Here is a 6,000-nt window from a genome sequence, read left to right on the forward strand (position 1 = left end):
GTTTCTTGCTTTTGCGGTGTTCCAATGTGGTTCACTTGCTCTGTTCTGTGTTTGTGCTGTTGTCTGTGTGTTAATTGTGACGTTGTTGTGTCATTGTCTAACTGCCTATACGTTGTGTGTGTCCCGTGGCAATTTGTGGCCCTTGCTGTGCTGTGTTCTACTGGGTTGTTGTGTCTCATGTTTATGACTCCCGGGTCTATGTCTTATGATGCTCAATCGGTTTAATGTTAGGGGGTGTAGAGTGTTAATGTCTGGTGAGTGATGATAAAAAGGAGAGAGTGGGGTTTGCGTCCCACACTCACAACAAAACATGCTTAAAGTAACGTGTGGTGCTTACAATATATCGTGTGAAAGTTCAAGTGTGAGTGAATGCAACCCTGAAGCAGAACAGGGGGAAACCTAACGGTGATAAGATAAAACTGCCTGATTGGTTGGAGTGAATAAATAATGAAGTTGTGGATATTTTGGTAGTACAGAGAGAAGAATCCAAAACACGGAAAATCTGTGATAGGATGGACCTTGCTCCGATGAGAGTTCCACACTGCTTGAGTCGTAGTTGATTAAAAATGGGGAAATGGTGGGAGTGTAAAATTATGATTGGTATAAAAATTTCAGGGGATGATTAGCAATTAAGGAGAGGATTGGCGATGAAATTACTTGAGATAAAAAGTATATGAAACCGAAACACAAAGGCTTTATTGAGCATGTGTCTTGCGGATGTACAAAATGTGACCATTGGGAACTCTGAGTTGATTGGGAAATTGAAAGAAAAAAGTCAAAGCAAGCAGGGTGAAGAGTGTGGGGAAAGTGGTGGGAGCAGTTGGATGAGCAGGGGGAGTTGCAGATATGAGGTTGGAAAGATGGGGGTCGAGTGGCCGATGGACGGTAGCTGTTTGTGAGGGTTGGAGATGGGGAGGCGTGGCTGGGGTGCGGACAATATATATAAGATATATAATCATACGCAATACCGACAAAGTGCAACGAAAGACGCTGGTGGAAAAACTGACACCAGGGGAATAACGACGGGAACGAAAAAGGCTTGCAAAAGGCAAGGAACAAAAATGGCTTACCGCAGAAGGGCAAGGGCAACCAATTGATCTCAACCGAGAAGATCAATAAATGAAAACGGAAACACAAACAATGAACGGGAACATGGTACACGGAATGCAATAACAAGGTGTCTAGAATTCACAACTTGGGGCATGAGCAAGATGAATATTCCGCCGCTGATTAGTCAGCATGGAGTGTTTAAATAGTGCAGTAATCAATGACTTGACGAGTGACAGGTGCGTGGCTGGTGGGCGCATCTTTCCAGCCATGACGACATGAACAGGAACAAGCGCTGGAAGGAAACGCCCCCACTCCAGCTGGGCAAACACAAAACAAAAACATGACAGGATAAGATGGACCATGACACAAAAGGATTAGGGTTTTGGTATAGGTTTTAATTGAAACATTTTATGTTTCCTGTATTGCTTGGCCCATGCAGCACCAGCGTGTTCTTTTTCGGATGGAGCTGCAGTGCCCATAACTTGAAGTCGTTGTCAAATTCGTCTGTGTTATTTCTTGGAACCTCAGGTACTGGTGGATGCGTGCTGGAGTCGGCGTGCCCGTCGACAGGTTCTGGAGCAGGTTCAGTTTCCTTTTGGTCGTCAGGTAATACATCCTGCAGTTGTGGATCACTGTCTGCAGGTTCGAGCGATGCAGGTGATTTTCCATGATGTCCGGAGCTTTCTCCAACATCTCCTGTAAGGTCAATGCATTGTAATTGTGCATAATGTGCATGATGTCTTTGGTCATCGGATTCTTGATGTTCTCCTCCGACTGCCAGCGCACCAGCAGGCTGTGCGTGGCGATGGTCGAGGCCTCGAGCAGTATAGCACTGTTGGTCCATGCAGACATGCGCTGTTTTGAGATGTATCGGAGGAGTGCAGGCAGCGATCTCACCTTCTGGCTTTTGAAGCATCCAGCATTGTGGAAGCGCTGGTTGAAAGTGCGTTTGATGTTGTCCGAACGTTTTGACGTCGACATGAGCACGTGATAGTGAAGGACGTTGCCTTCTGACAGTTCGCTTGATACGAGCCATAGCTGAGAATGCGTCTCCAGCCACTCGAAAAGGCTGCTTATCGTCTCGATCGTGATCACGATGGCGTTGAAGGTGTGGATGGTTACCTGCGTCACCAATTTCATGTAATCGGCGTAGGTCGACTGTGCGCACGCCTCCTTGAAGTCCTCGCTTATGTCGTCGGAGCAGTAGACCGTGTCCAGTATCACTGCGCGTTCTCTCCAGTCGTGTACCGGTCCTCGTAAAGCACCAATGCCTCGTCCTCCTCCGCCGGAGGCTCCGGAGACGCCTGGTACTCCTTCTCGTTGTTGTTGCTGTCCTGATCGTGGTAGTATTTCGCGTAATCCGGCACAACTGTAGTGGTTTTCCAGTTTCCTGAGCTCCAGGAGCTCCTGCAGTTCCATGGAAGGCTCCGGGAACCTGGTCAGAGTCACCAGCCGACTCAGGGTACCCAGCCGGGCCTTCACCGTGGTGTTTTTCAGTCTGAATCTCGTGCAGTAAAAAATCAGCCCCTCTTTGGTCAGCTGAAACTGAGAGCTGTGATATTTCGAAAGCAATAGTCTCTTCACGTCCGTAAGGATCCTCTTTCAACGGATCGGATCCTTCTCTGGCGTCTCGAGCAGGAACTTGCATTCGCTCATACTCACTTTGTTCCTCTTCTTGAGACTCGTTTTCTTCTTCAAGTCTTTTTGCAGCCAGCTTCTTCTGTATGGAGAAGTGTCTCTTCTGCTGGTTTCTCTTGTCCATCTCCGACGTGGCAGTCTGTGCCTCTCCTTTTTATAGTGCTCTGCTCCTCCCCTGTACCTCCCTTTCTTATATAAGCATTATATAAATGTCCTACTTTGGTTTGTGGTTGGGACAGTTTGTGGTTGCTACTCCTCTTTCAGTCACACTCAACCTCAATAACAACCCTACTGCCAAACCACAGTACTTTCCCGCCAATCGTGTCACGTGGCATCGTTAATAAACGCAGAGCGGCCGTTGCAACAGCGTACGTGTTTAAAGAAAATCTTTAGAACAGGAGATGTCTAGCAATTGATGAGAGGTTTGCCAAGCATAAAGTGTGATTAAATAGTTCGGCAGCTGATTTATTAACTGATGTGTATCAAATGTAACAAAGGTGGACAACAGATGTTTATGACTTTGCGACACCAGCCCTGACATGACAACTTTTAAGGGACAAGACAGCATTCCAGAAATACCAGACTAACATCCGCATCTATGAGCTGTTTGACGTCACAGGTGCAGGATCGTCAGCTGAGTCCAGGAGGAACAGGAGAAACGATTTCACGGAGACTGAATGGGAAAATCCACAAACGCACAGTGGTAAACTTTGGCATATGCTGGCTAAATTGAGGCTAAATTAGCGCCGAGGGAGGGGTCTCTGTGTGGAATTGGAAAGTATCTTTTTGGTGAATGAAAGTGTGACAGAAAAAGTGTTTGTATGTCTAAGTGGTTTGAGTGAATGTTTAAAAGACGGGCCTCAGGAAAGAAACCTGATTGAGGGCACCGGCAAGCCCTTACAGTACTTAGGATGCAATGGGCGGACAGGTCTGATCAACCTGGATCCCTATTGCACTCCCAAGTATTGATTTTCAAATTGTTATTGGAGACAGATTGGACTAATCAAATTCAAGCGTCAAGTGAATGATTGATTGACGTTATTACACAAAATTTATGCAAAACTGAAATTTTCAGAAGGGAGGTAATTTACCCCTTCTCACTGGCAAGTGCCACTCCTCCAGTTCTCTCCACAGGTTTGAGGTGACATGTGACCTGTGTGACCAGAAGGCCGGAGAACGCTTCAAATAGCGTCTCATCATGCCCATCCCGTAGGTTCTCCTCAACAAGGAGGGTGATGTTGATGGCCGAGTGGTCTAAGGCGCCGCGTTCCGGACCCAGTCTCCCCAGGAGGCCTGGGTTCGAATCTCGTGGCTGCCAGGATGGCCGAGTGGTCTAAGGCGCCGCGTTCAGGACCCAGTCTCCCCAGGAGGCCTGGGTTTGAATCTCGAATTTCCCCATTGTGGGACTAATAAAGGCATTATTAAGATATTCTAAGTTAGGGTCCATGAAAACAGATTAAGATATAGTTGTTGCTTTAGCTTGCTCATGTGCCCCGCAGGTTTTATTATTATTCACATTGGGTGCACGAATAGATAACACACACCCAGTCCAGGATAGAGCAGAATTTTGTTGTATTGTTAAGACTTTTCCATAATATACGGCACCACAGCGGTGATACTTGAGGTTAATTTCAGTTAAGTTGGCGGTGGCGCTGTTTTTATGAAAAATACTCACTTAACGCAAGGGTAGGTTCTTCGTAGAGGGGATTACAGAGTTACATGCGGGACAAAATTTACTTGTCAGGAACTGTCCTCACTTGAGGCCGAGGCCAGACCTGCTGACCACCATGATGGTCACCGGCTGAATGGGGACACCTCAGGTGAGATTGGCCGTGCCGTGCATCAGATATTTCTGGCCCCGTTGGGGCCGATGTTGCTGTATCTTTCAGGTGGGGAGCGGAGGAGACAGGCCTGGTCTATGTGGCCAGGGCGAGACGTGAATGGAGTGAGACTTCCGGCAGTGACCCATCCAATAATGTCGTCATTCCGCAGCTGTTCCAGTTGGCCGTCCTCAGGGCGTGTCCTTCCGGTTACGGACATCATGTGAAAAAGTCCATCAATGAAAAAATGCTAATCAGTCTCAGGAGAACACATTTTTTTTTACATCATTTTGCACGACATCAGAAAAGGAAAATGTGGGATTGGATTAAGGAGCGTTACTAAAAATTGTTGTACTTGCAGGTTCAGGTGGCCAAGAGGGCTAAAAATTATAAAACAAAAAAAATGAAAAAAAGGGGTGGGGCAGCTAATGCATGCAGCTCCCATTGCACCTGCGCCTTCCGCTTCTGCTGCTCCTAGGCAAGGTTCGGGTGACGCGGCACCACAGCAGATTGGCTGTCCGTACCCGGCCGGTCAACGAGGTCGGGATTGCAGTAACAGAGGTAGGGGTGGTTATAGACGGGGGTTGTGAGTGGGGTGTGCTCTTGCTGCGGGGTCACTGGGTGATGAGCAGTCCATACCGAGCCACTTTCAGGAATGTGCCATCCTCTGGTCCGGTGCCATTCCTGTCGCCCAGAGCTCAACCAGCGCAGGGGGCGCCACCGTTACCCACTCCCAACGCACTCTTCACACCAACCCGCTGGTACCCCATTCCATGACAGGGGGCCGCGGCGCATATGTGGTGCTCTCCTCCATTCCAGTGGCTGAACTGAAACATCTGAGGGCAGCTCTGAAACCTGGTTCTCCATCCTCCCGCGGTGGGTATGCCTCCACCCATTCACCAATTGACCCAGTACATTGTACACTGTACATATGATCGCACACATGATTTGGTTTCTCAAAATGCATTCATCCAAATTTAGTCAGGAGTTCATCTTGCATTAGGATTATATATGGTGTTATGTCGACCGGCGTTGCCTCGCATGCGTGCCTTGTCCCTGAGCAGCAGAAATGGTATGAATTGTTTACTTTCGCCAAGCCACAAATCGCATTGACTATTGATGCGCGTCTTCATACTAAAGATCTAGGCCCCATGGTAAAGCGGTGTGTCGAGGCGGTTGGCTGGGTTCAGACGTCTATTACGAATGTTGAATACTCTGCGTCACTAACAGGGTATCATACTTCAGCACCCACTACAAATTCTTCGGTTTTGGGAACGTGACTAAATTTCAAAATTTCACGAAGCGGGTCACTCGGGAGAGGTAGCTCTGTGTGCGTCTCTGCCGGAGGGGTTGTGGACACGGGGCCCGACTGATTTTGGGCTCTGCTCCACAGCTCCCCCAGTTGTTTTACTGTCTCTACACCCTCGCCCAGTTGACAGAATCAGAGTTGGCACAGCCTGGAGGTGGAGGGAGGCATTCGGGAGACAATAGG

This window comes from Idiotropiscis lumnitzeri, chromosome 2, assembly GCF_059441095.1.
Source record: "Idiotropiscis lumnitzeri isolate Australia: NSW breed Sydney's pygmy pipehorse chromosome 2, RoL_Ilum_1.0, whole genome shotgun sequence".
Taxonomy (NCBI): Eukaryota; Metazoa; Chordata; class Actinopteri; order Syngnathiformes; family Syngnathidae; genus Idiotropiscis; species Idiotropiscis lumnitzeri.